This window comes from Anopheles coustani, chromosome 2 (assembly GCF_943734705.1).
Source record: "Anopheles coustani chromosome 2, idAnoCousDA_361_x.2, whole genome shotgun sequence".
Classification (NCBI taxonomy): Eukaryota; Metazoa; Arthropoda; class Insecta; order Diptera; family Culicidae; genus Anopheles; species Anopheles coustani.
Window position 1 is genome coordinate 91,759,666 of NC_071289.1, and position 18,147 is coordinate 91,777,812.

The following is an 18,147-nucleotide window of genomic DNA, read 5'->3' on the forward strand; positions in this document are numbered from 1 at the left end:
TCGCTTCGTACGGCGTTTTGTTTTGTTTATGTCCATTTGTGACCAGTTTTTTTTTGCTGCCCTACCATGTTCTCCCCTCTCCGCGACCCGTCGTCGCCCTTGCTGCACGATACATTCATTTTTATCTGATTTTTCCGATTGCCGTTCGATAGCCGGCGGGGCCGGGTGCGACAAAAATACGACGCTCCATTCGACGCTCCGTTTTGTCAACCACCGAAAAGGGCCACTAAACACCCAACGCTTCCGGTCGTGGAAATGGGGCATGTTCTCGTGTGTTCTCGGTGCCACCCACCTTCCCGGCGGCCGGTGAAAGTCCCAGAAGGATCATAACTGGCGCTGTAATGGGTTTATTTGCGATCGTACCGAACGGAGTGACAAAGTGAGTGTTTGTCCAAATCGGCGCAATCGGTGGTTCGGTGGATGCCTCGCGGGGCCCCATTGGTCCGTGGAAATGGTGGCTGGAAGGCGTAGTAGGTTACGACTATTACACGATTGCTTTCCTCCCCGCCCTTGGGCTCGCATCCACCCACGTAAAGGTGCCATCCATGCGATGCCTTAATGTCACACATTTCGATCGCTTTCAGGGGAGTGCGGAAAAAAACAAAAGCCCAATAAAATAATTTCATTAGCTGAAATACTTTTTCACTCACGACATCAAATGCCCAACAAAATGCAACTTGTGTGGTTTGTTACTGGTGAACCCTATTACTGTAATTTGGAGGAATGAAACCCAACAAGGTTTATAAACGCCATCCAAGCATAACAATAGGCTATTACTTGTCAATCGTGAGATCGAAAGCGGAACTTTACAGATAGTTTTTCGCAATAAATCAGTGGAAACAATCAATAAGGAAATAGAATTCAATTTCATCTGACATGTAAACGGTAGGAATATGTTTGTCCTAATTTTTAACAAACATTTCAGCTATTTGTTTTAAAAATTTCTTTGAACAGATGTAAAATAATTTAGCTTATGGCATATATATCATATATGTATCATGAAGCGGAGTCTTTCTATCTCAAGTAGAACCCGTCACATTGCGTAGCGTCAAGCTCTCAATTAGTTCCAGGTATTAGTGATCACACACATATAACCATTTCGGGCATATCAAACATCAAATCCTACGCAACGGTTTCCATACCTTTTCGGCTTAACGTGATGGGTTAAAAAGTTTGCCTAAAATCATCTAAAATGTCTATCGTTAAGTGGAGTTTGCTGTTTTTCGGCTAAGCGGAGACCGGCGTCGAACGCCCGAGCACTTAAGAGCTTAATTAATCGCCAAAACATCTGGCTGGGTGTTACCATCGTCACCGCGAGCACACGTCGGGCGTGCTCCCCTTCCCACACGCACGGTTACACATACGAGCACACATACATTTTCCTAACCTCACTTTTAAAAACACCGATTCCATCCCCGTTCCATATAGCGGGCATCGGTTTTGTCAGTCGTCCATATTATTTCTAGTTCATCACTTCCGTCGACGAAACAGGGTTAAAAAATCAACGTTGCCTTCGATGCTTGATCCCTTAATGGTGTCGCACCCCATGCCCAGTACCATTAGAAGGAAACAAGAGCGGGCGAGAAGGGGTTGAAAATTGCATTACCTCGCACTAAATCGTGCATAAAACTATGTACGCCCCCTTCATTTGGAAATATTTATATTGGCCGTGGCAGCCAACATACATGTCACACGGGTTGAGATTGAAATAAATGGGATGCACTTCGAAATGAGCCTTATTTTGTATATTCGTATTCGTGCGAGTGATTGAAACATTTTACGACAAGAGTGAGCCCATTTTTTCCTAACCTCCAACTGCTTTGGTTCAACAGGCTGAAATCCAAGGTTGGTACCGAAAATGCTTCTGAAAAATGCAATTCCATAACGTTGGTTGTTGCAATGTGCCCATTTTGATCAACCAAATTACGCATCTCGATGAGATGAGATGGATGAGATGACTTTAGGGGAAAAAACTCACAACAGAAGGGTGCAAAACTTAGACTAACAAGCCTCAAACCTTGTGTAAGGGTGTTTTTGTATTTTTAAAGCGCTAAACGAAGGAAGAAGCAGCAGCTTAATCATATTTTTCACACCCGTAAAACTGATATTCGACGGAACCGGCCCCTCTCTGCTAGATGGAATTTTTATCCGCGCACCAGAAGAAAACTTCCATCCCAAATCGCGATTCCTAACCGGCCGCACGTGCGGCGGAGAGGGGGATGAATTTTGCACGACTTCAAACCCACCGGAACCAAGAAGATCGCACCCGCTGAGGCCATGACCATGGGCAGTAACAAAAAAAAGTCAGCAAACACACATGTGGCACCCGACGAGAGACGATATGGGCCATTTTTACGAGCGTGTTAAATCATCTTATCAGTTTTATTGCCGCTTCACAAGTTCCGGTTTAATTTATTATCTTTGCCTTCGGTGAACCCTCGGAGGCGGTCAGGATGTGATGCCGTTGATGTTTTTCTCTCCTGCTCTCTTTTTTCTGTCTTCAAAAACCTTCTACAGAAGATTAGACGATGACGAAAGAAATTTGCACAAATGTTGAGTGATGGTTGATAGAAATTGTACGAAAACCGGGAGTAGAACGAAGTCAAAACTGACATTGAATCAAAGGCAAGATTTATATGGTATGCCATGTGAATAAATTACTGTCTCTGAAATCTAAAAACAAACTTTTGAAATTCCAGTATTTCATAGTAAACCTTCAACAAATATCTAATATTTGAAACAATGATTCATTTTCAATGTCTTGTTCTGAAAAACACGTTTTTAGATATGATAAATCCGGCAAACCTCTGATACTACAAGCAAACAAAACATTCGTACGAACCGAAATCAAGCCAGTGCTCCCATTAAACATGCATTTTTTTTTTTGCCAGATTTCCGTTTAAAATATTCAACAATTTCCCTTTCGCACCAGTTGCAGGCGCGTGGGCTGGAAGCAACAATTTCCACCAAGAGTCACAACAGGCAACAGGATCGTTAAAATCACGTTAACTACCAATCCCTTCTGCGCCGTCGGCACGTTGCATTGCTGGATACTTTTGCTCTTTTCCTCATTATGGCTCTTTTTAGCCTGCTTCCCTCCGCCAAGGGCAGCGACCTCGCCGAAGAGAAGTGCACGAAGAACAATTACCCCAAATGACCAGCAGAGTGAAAAACTAACCGAACAGAAAAACATTCCCTTCCGAAAAAGATTTCCCAGTCCTAGCCACGGGGCACATTATGTGGAGAGAGGGAGGGAAAGCGAATAAAAAGAAACCCGCATAGGGTATGCACCGAAAATGCATTATCATTACAAGAAGCATTTTGCATCTGCAAGTGCAGTGTAGAAGCCGAAATTAAAATAAGCCAATGATATTTTCTTGCTAGTGCCCTGCCTAAAAATGGATTCCAGACTGGCGCTTTTCTTTAATAACTTTATCTCCACTTGCGTGAACCATCCTACCGTGCAATCCGTGAAGAAGCGAGCGGAAAAGACAAGATTTTCCAGGTCTTGAGTTTCCCTGCGCCACTCCTCGTCAGGCTATCATTACCTACATTCTTCGTTTCGCTTTCTGATAGATTTATTTTTTAATTTTCTTTCCATATTCCTAGCCCTTCCGAGGCTATCAGGTAGGTGCAAAGTATGTTTTCCCTACCACAACATTAAGATCGGATTTTCCCGAGCGCCCCATTCTTCTTTATTTCCCGATCCAACAAGACAAACCACCCAAAACGTGGTGGAGCAACAGTGGATAATGGGGTTTCCATTCTCGGTGCACTTAGGAAAACTCATTCCCAACCGGTCAACCCGGTTTCGTGTCAACGCTTCCCGGGCCCAGCTTTCGTACCTACCGCAACCACCGAAAGATTAAACACAATGACAAAGGAGATTAAGCAAATTATAAACTTTATCCATAAACGAGCGTATAAAAGTATAGGATTCAGGCGTTCCGTTGGCTCTGGGTTTTCTTTATCTCGTGCACAACAACATTTGTGCTTCATTTTTTCGCAATTTTCCTCCTTTCATTCAACCTGCACCTGTTAATGGGGAAAGTCTGTGATTGTGACCACCCACCCCTGCCCACCTGGAACGATGTGAATGGAAAACCGATTGCGAAACGGGAAAAAAGTCTCTCTACCGAAGCGGGTACATGGCTCGCAAAATAAACTTTCTCTCGAACAGAGATCGGTAGTTTGTTTTTAGGTAACAGAGAAAAGGGTCATACAGTAGCGTATTTTCCTACCAAAATAAAACCGAAGAATGAGAAAATGAGTACATGAGAATGAAAAATTTCAAAAAACGAACACACACTCCCCCCAATGGCGAAACGGACTGTACCGTAATTTGTGTTTTAGCAAACTCATGTTTCACAAACCTTCGGTGGTTGTTTCCATGCTGAAAATACAAATCCATTCTCCTAACCCCCGTTTAAGGTGTGTCCTTAAAATGGGAACCTTTTCAGTGAGGCAAACTGGATGGAGTAAAATTGAATCTGGCTCACACCGGAAAGCTAGCGAAGCAGGGTGTTACACGCTAACGTGCTTGTTATACTCTTCCGGTCAAAAGCGTACCGTAATGATACACTTCCGGTCGGAAATAGGAATCGAACGAAATCGAGCCCGCGGTTGTTGTGTGTGTAGTAGATTAAAATTGCCCACCACGGTTGATCAATTCAACCGAGGTAGGTTAAACATCTTTTAGCGACCTTTCGTGTTTTTTATTTCTTTTCGTGTCCAGCTGAGAAAAGAGAATCACGAAAAAGTCACCATAATGCTCCTGGGTGGTAATTTTGCAGAATGACTTCTTTAGCATAGCCGTGTCCCATGGGTTTGCAAGCTCTGTTCGTGACAACTGCATTGTAAAGTCTCCCAGTTTTCTTTGTTCCTGAAACATTTCTCAGATGCTAATTCAAACATAGAACCACATAAACTCAAGATATCAAACATAAGACTACATGTTTGATGATGAATGTTTTTCTTTTCTTTTGTGCTTGAAGTTGGAGGAAACTTTTACTTGAGATTTTGTTCTTTTCGGTGGGATCACGTCAAACGGTTTACGGCTACTGATTCTTTGATACCAGGTAAAAATAGAAACCAGTTAACAAGGGGGAACAAGTTTTGAAATGGAGTCGTTTTCTATCCGTTCACTTTTAAAAGTATCGTCTCGTGGAGAGGGTTTTGTTCAAAATTGGAGACTCTAGCAATTGAAAGCAAACAGAACTTGTAAATCGATTACGTACGCTACTGCCAGGGATGAAACAAAAATACATTCGTAGTCAACATGCGTATAAATGGCAATCACAATGTCTGTAGATGATTTATGTTTCAAATCAAAGTTCTTGTCAAACTTAAAATGAATTCTTTTTTTATTGTAATTTCCCTACCCTTTTATTCTGATTTTTCCTACTTTTTGCATGAGTTCTTCGATAACAGCCCACCCGCATCCTCGTTTCCATTCGATGTGTTTAAAGATGGAAATTGTGTGAAAGGAAAAAAGGGAGCAAATTGTGAAACGCGTTTAACTGACACTACTCTACTCTCGTTCTCATCTTAAAGCTCATCTGATGAACCAACGATATTCTACGCTATTAAACTACTCTACGTACAATTTGATAGGTGACGAAATGTTCTAATATTTCAAACGAGTTACCATTCCATTAGTTCCGGTTTTTATGGCTTCCAAGCTACCAATCCTGTTCTTCATTCTCCTCAGACTGAGACAGAGCAACCAACAGATGGCATACGACTAGATCCGATATACGAACGTTCCTTCGCAATAGGATCCAACTAGCACGGAACTATCAACAATCAGCATCCATAAATCGGTATGAATTTTTATGAACGCACATAAACTGCGATATAATGTTTCCTCAAACAAAAAATGACTCACCCGCACCCACAAGCCGTAAGGGAAGCAAAACGGTCCGTAAAAAACTGCATCCAACTTATCGAAAAAGTGTTTTGATTTGAAATCCAACTTACATCGAATCCATAAAACGATACAAACTTTTATGAACTTCACAAACGTAAAAAAATAATCTCCGAAGCACCATAAATCTGAACACATTGTACAACTATATGAAAGAGCCGATTTAGGTAAATGTAGGAAAAAAAACCAATAGCAAAACATTGTACAAAATAGCGCGAAAATATTTTATATTTCTTCCATGAAGCTTTAATATTAACAATTCTTTACTACTCTAGATGTTAAAGAGAAAATTATATTTTGAATTTTCTTCAGTTATAAACGTCGAATATGTTTCGGAAGATCCATCAACATTTCGATAACGGCTCGAAAATTGATTTTTTGAAAAGAATTATCTCTCCTAAATCATTTCCACGCCTTTCCAATCGACCGTAAGCCCGATGAAAATATCGATTCTACTTTAACAACCAACTTTCGTCCTTTTGTCTGCATTTCGCGCTCAAGAAGATTACTAGCCTTGAAGCAATTCATGAAGCTTTCTTATACCAACCAAGCTCTTACTACAGATCCATCCTCGAAGATAGAAATCACACATTCCCTCATGAATCACACTTCTTCGCGTCGATAGAACCATTTTCGATTCCATTTGATAATTTTGTTGCTGAAAAGAAAACGCTTTCGAGCGAACTTTTCCACAGCCCGGTGGACAAACTTTCCCACTATCCCGAAAACCATTTTCCCACGATCGTACGAGGCTGCAACAGTTTCCACCATAATGTCGGCTGCTCAACGTTTACCGCGAAAGTTAAAATGTGTTTCTTGTCAACCGGAGACTATTGCAAAGCCCACCATTTGTGTATGTTTTATGTTTTAGTTCGCACAGTTTTCCTTCAGCTTCACCAAGCGACAGAAATTATCGGAACCGATTGGAAGAGTTTGTGATTTCTACTGGTGTGCTGTACAGCATTAGCCCGGACAAAACTTGTAGCATAAATTCAACAATAACGTTTTATTACGGTGAAGCTACCGTTTGCCGCACTATAGTGCAAAGTGAAGAAGAAAAACACAGAACAAACACAAAAATCTCATAAACAGATAAAAAATATGTCGTATAAAACCACCAATTTTACGAGTTATGAGTACTTGTCGGGCGACACTTTTCATTTGTCCTGTCACACAATGTCCCATTTATTCCACATTCCTACCATGGGAACTTTCAAGGACCTTCGAAACGACACGGGTGTTCGGTTGTGGGATAAAATTGTCCGTGCAAATTGTTATTTCTACTTACACGGATGCACTTACACTTGGGGATTTACTTATTTTCTCTTCTTTCAAACTGTTTGCGCCAAACGTAATGGTTTTTTTTTCGCCTTATACATCAGCTTTTCCGGATGAGACATTGTGACCCATGTAAGGGAAGGACGAGAAAGAACCCATTACCACTCAATCGTACAACTTTACGATCAGAAATTTTGTCTCATTTAGAGTCACAAGAAGGTGGAGGATTGGGAAACCTTCGAAGGCTGTACGAATACGTGGTTAGAAAACGACGTGAAGGATACTCCAACACGTGAAGCACAGCCTTCTTCAAAGTGAATCACCCAAAACACTTACACAAACTAAAAGTTGACTTTATACAAGCGTTTGGAGTCGACACACTCGAATATTTTATTTATGTTATCAACTGTGTTTTGAACGTTTTCTTACTTTCCATATCATAAAATCACATTTCAAGTTTCTTTTGTAATTTCCAATAGTTTGTAGCATCAATGTTCACTCAACACTTTGTTGTATACAAGTTACTGGAATGTTTTTAGTAGTTTTAAATGTTCCGAAAAGAAATATCATCTATCCAACTTAATCACAAATCACGTTAGAACAACACACCCGAAGAACAAACTGAGCTGCTTCAAACTCTTCAACTTCTTCTCGCTAGTCAGGAATCGGACGCAAACTTCTCGCCCAAAACTGAACTTTCACCAATAAACTAAAACACACATCCACCGGTTCGCGAAAAGCATACAGAGCATCTCATCGGAGGCTCTGGATCCTGTTCCAAGCGATCTATCGTTGCTTTTCCCAAACCCAGCGTTGTGTCCTTGCGTTGTTTGTAGCTATTTGATGGAAAATTGCGGATCAAAAAGTTGCAACCAAAGAACGACCTCACCCGCCCGCTCTACCACCGCTCATTTTCAACATCGGGAGGTGGAATGGAAAGTTCATCACTGCACAAATATTGCAGTCAAACTGCAGCCACTGGTGGCAAAGCCTCTTCAAAGGAACGCCACAGCGGCGAATGCGGTGAAATGGTTCCCGTTCGCGCGAGGTTTCAACGCGCATCCTGAAAACTTCGCGTAAAGAAACCGACCCTCTTGAACCGTCCGGAATGGGCAAACGTCTGCAGAGTCTGCAGAGAACTCCTTTGGTAGATCTTCTCCGCACCCCCCTCCCCAGGAGGTCCTATCTTTTCACTCTTTTCAGAGCTGCCATTTTTTATCCCCGATATTCTCGACTCCAATTTCCATGTCGTTTTCGCCATTTGCCTGCAATCCTATTTGAGCCGGAAAAAAGCTTGATGGATAAAACTCATGATGAAACCGATTTGATTTCCCACATCCGATTGTACGTCCGTGGTGTTTCCGTGGTGGAATTTCGCATATTCGCAAGCTCAGAACGTAGAACTTGCTTTCTATCGTTCTTAAGAAACCAGGAAACGGATTGCCTCTTTGATCCCTCGCGGCGCGGTCCTTCACTTTGACCGGAATAAATGGATGAGTCCTGGCAAGATGCATGCTTACACTTGCCATCATGCAAAACGGTGAATAACTTTACCATTTTTTTTTTTTTGCCATCGTCTCGAGCTAGTTCAGATTTACATTCCATCTCCTCTAGAAATTGCTTGACGATAACAACCAACGTAGATGCATCTCGTCATCGAAGTCAGTCAAGGAAAAGATATTGCAAACCAAGATTTGCTCGTCGGGGATGTTTACGATTGACGGTAAATTTTGGAAAATTGTAACACACATACACATTGATATGGAATGTGGCTACATATAGTCTGGAAAAGATACGAAGTGCATCTGAGGAGATGGATTAATAAATTCATAAATTCACATTTAAGTTAGCAATTTCAAAGGTTTGCCAACCCATATTTCCTATTTCTAATAATCCATTAGTTCTTTGAGCCGCTGAGTTGCTTTCATGCTAACGACTGATGGACTGATGTGGAAATGGAAAATATTAATTGATCCATTTCAATTTAAATTCGCACAAACACAGGAATTCTCGTTCGACCAACTCTCTCGTTTTTTGTTATGATCCCGCAGAGCTAGTGGGGCGTTACTTTCTAGAATTTACTGCACGCCAACACATGAAATAAAAGTCGTGCATAAAACATGAGCAACTGGCGGAGAGGATAGATTAAAATCAGCTCCAACCTCATTCCTTTCTTTAAAATAAGACTAGTGTCTTAGGAGGACCGGAGACGTTGCCAACAAACCTGCGAGATGGAAGCTGCTGCATCCGATGGTGACAAATTCAGATGAATAATGCAGCGGCCGGTGCAGGCGAAAGCGAGAATCCGGATCGGTATATTGGGAACAAACAACAAAAAGCACTGCACGGAGAGCACACACCACTTAGAGGCAAACGTACAGACACTACTTTAAAAGTCCACTCCGGTTCGCACCAACTCAATCTCCCTGCCCGTCTTTTCGGAGCTCGGAGTCTTTTCTTTGCGCTTGGATTGCACTTGACATAATCCTTGCAGATGCAATCGGCCCGGCCAGGTCAAGGCGGGTCAATTCTATTTCATTTTCTTATCAGATCCCCCAGTGCAGTTAAACGTTGGCCAAATACTAAGAAATAAGAAAACGTCAGAACGTCCCAAATCCGAACGCTTCCAACTCTCCAACTGTTTGTGTGCTCTCCATGAGTGTAAGTAACAATTTCATTAAATACAGTCGTGGAGAAAGAAAAATAGACGCCACTCACCACTTGAGGCACATTCGTATTCCATGGGACGCGTAATCGGATGAGCTGTTGCGGGTCGCCCAGCAGCGATGGCGCGGCCACAGTGATTTCGATCGGGCTCACCACCACCACCGCGTCAGCATCTAATTAGCAATTCCATTCGAAGGATAGTAAGTTGTGCTCTCGTGGCGCTCGGAGACATTGCGAAGGATTACTGGTCCAAGGAGTGCCGACGACTTGGACTTGTCGGATTGCTCGTATTCGATTCCGTATGTCTCCATCGTTCATTCGTCCAACGGCACGAGGTTTGGTTCATTTAAATAACCACTCCGCTTATTACCATAAACTGTTGTCGAAGAAACCGAATAAAACCCTAAGGCAAAACAAGGTCGTAGTGTGGAACACGAAGTTTTTGTTGTGAGATTAATGCATCTTGTGAACTTTGTGACCTGTAGATAGTCCTGTTTTGTTTAACTGTTCCATCAGATTTTTTCGATTAAAAACCATGTTTTCCAATCAATGTGAAAATGTGTTATAAACAAATAACTGATATATTTTAAAACTACCACCATAAAAAAACAATAAACACCTCAAAGAATTAATTTGTTTCTTGCCAACTGATGTGCCGCGTTTTCCCAAATATTCAGAAATTATCTTCTACAAACTGTACAAGAAAGATCACTGATATAATCTATGGTGCGAACGTTCTTTTCAAATATTCTACTCCTTCTCGTTTAACTACGTATTTATCGCGATTCTTCAACGATAGACGAACATTTTTCTTTTGCTTTTGTAGAAGAAAATAGAGTTTTCGCAGATTTCGTTTTTTGCCTGGCTACTTTTCTATTCGAATATCATGTCCTCGAGACCTTCCTACATTATCTCATTCCTGCTGGGGAATGCAAACTAAAACATGGGAACAAAGTTTTGGTCGGGCGAATTTGAATTTCCATTAGATTTATCGCTTTACCGAATATCGTTGCACGGAATATCGTAGCGAATGATGAAGCAGCACATTGAATTGCATCTGATCAATATTTATGCAGGTAATCATGCGCCATTTTCTTCGATAGCATTGACTATATCGGGATCCAGGGAGTTTTTAATTAAATGCAAAGACGTTAGAAAAAAAGAAGCCAAAATCCAATATCATTTCCGTACTGCAATAACCTAAAAAACTATCCTAAAAGTTAAAACGTTTACTTACAATATTTTTTTATCCTATGATAGTCGTTGAACAAATGCTTATTATTAAACACATTTACTATTTGTATGCTAGAAAGTATAAATTTCTTAGGGTGGATTGAATTGGCATTATCGCTTTATCTATTCTCGCCTTCAAAATGCTGTTATGGCACGTTTAAGCAAATTGCTGTTTGAAAATCATCTTCCTGGAAAAAACAATTGAAATCTCAAGTACAGTCCACTTGTACCAAATCGCCCAAACGGCTGTTCATGGGATTGCAAAATGCTATCACATAGTCTTTACTGCACATTGGGCCTAGCGAAACATTGTCATAAAAAAAGAGGCATAAAAAAGAGACACCGTGAATAAATAAATAAAAACAAACAAGATCGTATGTGACCCTGAGCAGGGGGGGTGCTGAGAGGAAGGATGTCGAGATGCTACAAAAGTGGACGAACTTTCCCTTCGTGGAACTTTGATGAGATCAACAAGAAGGATACGGTATGGCTATGCTCGTGCCGAGAAAACATTGACCAAATAGGGGCAATTGGTTGGAGGGATTCTTTCTTTTCACATGTGTTTTCTCCCTTTCCATTGCCTTGGTTTTTCCTCCAAATGTTTTTTTTTGTTTTGAAAGTAAAAAAATGAGAAAAGGGACAGTGAGTATATTGTTGAAATGTAAGTGGCCTTTTGGCATCCTAGCCGCTTCGGCTGCCGCGCCGTTAGATCCTTGTTACAATTTGTAAGTGTTTTGGCCATTCCTTCACCGCGTTTGTCTTTTTCTTCCAAGATCCAAACTGAATCGAGTAGAATCACTCGACAAATTGCAAGTGGCGCCATCGTAACAACGGCACTGGCCCGGTAATGGCAACATGTAAACGAACAAAATCCTTTCGCCGCCCGAAAATCCGTGCCTTCGCTCCGCTGGGTGGGAAAAAGCCAAAACACATATTTTTCCATTCATCAGAGATATCGGAGGGAAAGCAAGCGGCGAACAACAAACACAATCTGAAATCCTAAAAAAAATACTACCAGCATACGAAATCGAAAGTGAGCGAAGTGCTGGCCATTTTCGGCATGTATTAGGTTTATGCCGGGGCGCTGAAATTAAATTGACTGGCGTCGTCTCGACTTGTTGGATGCTGGTTGCAAATGGTGGGCAAGATTCTATGCATTTGGTAGGCTAACTTTCGTCCTTCCGCCTCCCCACCCGACACGATGCTTTTCGTTACATATAAGCCTTGAATTTTTGCTACGCAGCAAAGGCTTGCGGTAGTAAATTCCATTACGCTGAAGAGAAGAAAAAATACAATCGTTCCGACAATTGTTGAAGATGCTAGTTAGAGTGATTGTTGCTGTATGATTGTACGCCTAAAGAGGCTCGCTTTGGAGTATGAAGTCGTCGTTTCATTTAATGGCTTAGATATCCATACGCATTTCATTCCGTGCCATATTTCTAGAAGCCAATTTTCCTAAAGGCCTTTCGGTGATTTTTATCAAAACCCTTCGCTTTTTCACGAGGAAGATCAAGTCTCGGGAACATTTTTCTATTACATACAATTCAAGGAAAGAAGCAATGGAAACCGAAGTTAATTGAAACAAAAACATGAACGAAAGGATTCATAACCATTATTTTATCCCAACTGTTCATGTAAAAACGGAGCTAATTTATGGTTTCCATACATTGGCAACAAATAAATGCGCGAAACGGACGCCCAAAACGCTCAATAATGTCCATGTGAGCTCAGCGAGTAGCTTCGGGTGAAAATAATGCCACTTTCAACCCTCGTTATTACAGCTAAAACAATTAAACCGCACCTTCGACGAAGCGTACCGAGCGATGGAATGGTGCCGATTTCGGTGATTTAGGATCGGATCATGTATGCAAGACAAACGGGCCCCCGGTACTGGTTTGGAAGGGGGTGGACCGACAAGCAGGGGAATCTGCTCTGAAGTAAATACAAAAAAAAACAGAGAACGATCCTAGGCACAACGCAACGTAACATATAACATTCCAGCTCGCCAAAATGCTTCGCGACTTCGGCCGAGCAGTGAGGAAAAGCCGGACCGCCGGGGCGATGATATATTTTCCTACCGTTTGTGCATAATTTATGTCACTTTAAATTTTCAAAACCGTACGTTCAGTTGCTCCGTAGCTCCTGTTGCTCCTGGTTGAGTGGCGCCTTTGGAGAGAAAGCGAAAACGAATGCCAGATACGGCGGAAACGCTTCCATGTTCCACCATTATTCAACAATGTGCATTAGCCCTCTCGCTATCCCCTCCGTCGGACCGGTTTCCTTTCCTCCACCAAACCCCCCGAGTGAGCGAAAAGAACGAAAGTCCCTGTTTTTGGGTAGGGAATTTTTGGATGAATAAATTTTCTACTTATCTACCCCAGGCATCGGCACGGTCTGCGCAGGATCACACCTATAATAATCCGAAATGGAGCGTGGAATAATGCACCCAGCCGGCCGGGGTTGGAGAGAGGAGGGCTATATAGGACGGAGGTGAGAAAGAAAGCCAGAAAATGGCATCAATTTTTCATACCATCAGAAGGAAATCCCGGGTAACACCACACTCCGTTGCAGTGGATGTAGATATTTCACGCACGCTCATCTGAGTTATGAACTGTTGAATGAAGCTATCGCAAAGCTATAAATTGAATGCTCACTGTCGATAGTGCTATCAGTGCCCAAGCTCAACAGCGTCGATTCCGAAAGAGATAAAGAAAGGTAACACCTTCAGGCGGTCGGTGATTTTAAATGAAATCTTTTCTTTCCAATGAGTACGAGAACGGAGCTTTTATGATAAATGATGACCAAAAAAAACCCCTTTACTTGCAAGAGAATTCATTTGCAGAACCGACTGGGAAAGTGAAAGGGTGTATCCTTTATTACTTTCAAGCAATCCCGACGTTACATGGGAAATGTGTACCATGTCTGCAGTCTGGCCGGGACACTTGAAGATACTCAAATTTTTACCATTTGCATGCATATAATAAAGCCGGCACTCGGGAGCACCTGGACACCCACTACTAACCAAATGCTTACTGTCCAACTCGAACAGAATTGGAGGTCGAACTGCTGCAGGGCTTTAAAAAAGGAACGGGAGATGGAGCCGCTATAAATCATGAACACCTACAACGTCCAGCTCGGTCGCAAACCATTCCAACCCCCCCGAAACCACGTATTTCTGAAATGGGTTTCATCTTTTCATCTTTCGAAACGGGCCTTCCTACCACGATGGCGATGAGTCTTCTCCTGCCGGCGACGGTGGCCCACATGGAGAAATTATTAGTTTTTGCCGTGACGTTCGTTCGGGCGCCACGTACCATATGCTTCGGTTTTGTAGCAAGCTACCTGCCGAAGGACACCACGGCACAACGACAGCGGAACGTCCAGTCCGGCCAAGAAATGGTAGACCGTAGCTTCCTTCCTCCCCGATCGACGCTAGACTGTCCGTCGCCATGGCCTTCCCGAGCTCCAAACGAACGAGATTAGGGCGATGGGACATAACACATTGCTCCCCACATTCGTATGTCGGAGTCCGTAAAGAGCTGGGGCCTGGAAAATGGGGGAAAGTGAAAGCGGCTAAGCAACGGAAGCCTCATCTGCCCGAGCGCATCGTGGACGGAAGTGGGCCCGGAAACCTCGTACCGGAACTCGTGGGACACCCTCGCCAAACAAGCTCGTAGTTGTTTCAGCCACTTCGCAAACCGGAACCCGAACAAAATCTCTCGACAGCGATCCGATCCGATTTCCATACGATTTCTCTTTGCATAAATGATTTAAGTTAATATTTGCATAGAATATCCATAAATTTATTGAATTTGTAACTTAAACAAATCCACTGCACTGTGTTTGCGGCTCTCCTTGAAGACAGCTTCTTTCCTTCCGTCGGGTCCAAGGCACACACACACACACATACCACGAGGGTTTTACAAATGAACGTCCAAGGTCCGAATGTTGGCTTGAGCTGTGGGCGGGTTTTATTTTTCCTTTTCCAGTTCTCTGCTATTTCAATTTCAGTAAGCAAGCTCAAACAGCACTCCAAGAACAGCCACCGTCGAATCTGGACATTCGGAGTCCCATGCTGGCGAGAAATATTTAATGCAGGGCCAAACGTTTACCGCCCCCTTTCAGCGGACACTTGAACTTTCAATTTTCGCCCCAAAACTCCAAATCAGCAGAACTGTGGGAAAACATTCCTCCCCCTCGGAGGTACGGGAAACCGGACCCGTGTACACTCCGGAATCCGGTTTGATGAAATGGCAAACAATGCAACCCGATCCGGAAAAACCCCTCTCAAGCAACCGAAATGTGCGCTGTGCGATTGATGTGTGCTTGAGAGTAGCGTTTTCAAATCGATTTCCTTCTGTAGCGAATGGGAACGGGCAGCGTGAGATGCAAATTTATGCTCAAGTGCATGATCGAGTTGCCGTCTTCACGTGCTACCCTAATCAGATTTCGTATATTATTACGCCATTATGGCTAGAAGTGCTCCTTTAGTACGGAAAAAGTTTCGTTTTTTAAGTGAAAGCAATCAAACAATGGAAATTGTATTTGAGGATGTCTGTATTGATCTAGTGAAACTTTGGCTTTGTTTACCGAGTTTGAAAAGGGCAATAATTGAAAATGATTGATTAGTTTTCCATTATGACTACAGTGGTTTCGATGTAATTAAATAAAGAGGTTGTTGTTGGATAGCTTTTCGAACATAATTTTGATAAACTCTTTGTAAACAATGTGATCCGGTTGGTGTTCGAATGTGTTCCATCCGGTAATGCAACCCATCAACCTGCCACCTTCCAGTATACTTAAGCGGAACCTTCCCGTTCCTTCGGTTTCCCCGTCCACAGCCGGCGTTCTTTAACCACCAACACAACCGACGTCGGAAGGCGTCAACTGTTGCACGGAATCAGTGTGTCTAAATTAAAATAATTAAAACATAATTAAATTACACTTCACCTTCGCTGGCACGGGACGCAACGGGAAGGGAGCTGGTGGAGGCCAGCGGCACTTCCGGAGAAACTGCAAAAATGCGACTCCTGACCAAACAGACCCTCCTCCTTCCGGCATCCCAAAACACCCGAACCCACCCATCGGAGGTGCCCGAAACGATTCCTTTACCTTGGCATGTTATTACAATTTTACACTTCAACACCAATGGAAACACCGTCGTCCAACCCTGCCCTCCCCACCTCTTCCCTCTGGTGAAGGGACCGTCTAAGAAAATACCCGTTCGAGCATAGTGGGCCGGATTATTCATGGTGCAGTAAACACACGCCAGCTCCCGAGCGAGCGAGCGAGCTTTTACTTTGCTTAACGGATTCGCCGCACGACAACGCGGTTGGATCCTTGCACACTTTTTTTCCCACTTAGGGCGTCTTTGCTTTCTTTCGCCCCTTGAGTGTTGGCCCGGCGATAACTTCCAGTATCGCGGAGCATAAACAAAAGTGCGAAGAAATAAATTAAATATAAGGATGCGGCGCGATCGAGCAACCAGACGCCTTGCCAGGTATGTCTTGAGGATATTAAAAAATCAAAATAATAGAGCGTAATCTGGGAAAAGTGCCGCCTCTCCATTGAGGTGGAAGGAAATTTTTTAGAAGGAAAAACACTTTAAGGGTTGAAAAAAAAGGAATAAGGAGCTTGGAGTAAAAACACTCTACATCCGAAGTGATTTACAGCGGTAAAAGATGGTGCTACACCTCACTTTTTACAGGTTTTTCGTCGAATGCGCCGTTCAGTGAAAACATCTTTTACATCATTTTGCTTGCTGTTGGCGTTTTTAATTTCCACCCCGCTATGCAGCGTTGCATAAGAGCGTTACTGAGAGTCTTTAAAATTAGATTTTTCAGGTACTTAGCGATCTTCTCAAAGTGCTTCACACTTTGTCCAACTAGCTGAGTGTCTACGATGGTAGACTTCACACCTTGTACTGAGAAAACAGCTTCTTTACACGAAGAATGAAAATCTGGTTTTGGGGCCTTTATGTTTAAAATATGTTGTAGCATTTTTCTCTCCCACTTCTTTCCAATATCCAATAATTTCACTTTCGAGGGTACTACTTATAACAGACTTGCTATCACGAATTTTCCGCAAGGCGTTTTAAGGAATAATTTTATTTATAACCAAAAGTAAAGTGCGTCGTTTCTTTTCTCGCAATGACTCGCATACATAATGGTGGAAGTTTTTTCCACTTTTTCTCTCAGTTGGTTTTAAGCTCTCTCCAATAATGCAAGCGTATCAATGATTTCTTGATTTTAGATTCTGAATCGTCTTTACACCCTCGAAAAGTATAAATTTCCGTTCGCTCCATGGTACATTTTTAGCTTCTCATAATAGTTGGGTACCGAGTCAAGGTGTTAACTTAAAAGCTTTTTCGTAATATTTTTGAATTCATATTGGAATTTATTTATGTGCTTCCATTTTTGTTTGCGGAAGTTTTTGAAGATTGTTATTTACGAATGGTTACCCAATGGAACGTTCGGACAACCATGCGCCTCCATTTCCGAATAAATTGACACTAATGAAATCATCTTAAAACACAAAATAGAACAATTCCCATAAAAATGCCTTTATAATATATTTCAACACATTTTTTACCTTTTGCAATCATCCTGAGAACTCTTTTCTCTGTACAAGTGTGGATGTAAAATATTGCCTCCAATTAACCGCAACGTGCTTCGCGACCTTCCAACTAATGGTCTGCCATCACGCTATGCTGCAAAAGTCAACATATGCCACAGCTCTGCGTTTATCAAGCACTTCTTTGCGTCCGTAGTTTGGCAAAGCGATTAGAAACACGACAAAAAAAGGTATAATTCTTCCAGCTCACAAAATTGCCGGCAGGCCCATATCGATACATATGCCGTCGACCGCCCCCCAACCAGCAGGCATTCCGTTTTTCGGCGTGTGTTGAATGAAGCAAGAAATTACCAAACAAACAATCAAACCAACCGTACTGTTGAATCCAATCAGCCAAACACGACAAACATCGAGAAAATGTGCACACGCAAATGTGAGAGCTGCAAAACTCACACTCCTGGAATTCGTTG

The 18,147-nt window shown here is 42.4% G+C and overlaps 1 protein-coding gene across 1 annotated transcript in view; it reads left to right on the top strand.

The window, feature by feature from the left end:
- Nucleotides 1-18,147, top strand: part of LOC131266950 (2-aminoethanethiol dioxygenase) — a 395,883-nt gene that overhangs the window by 358,390 nt on the left and 19,346 nt on the right. The window lies entirely within an intron of this gene.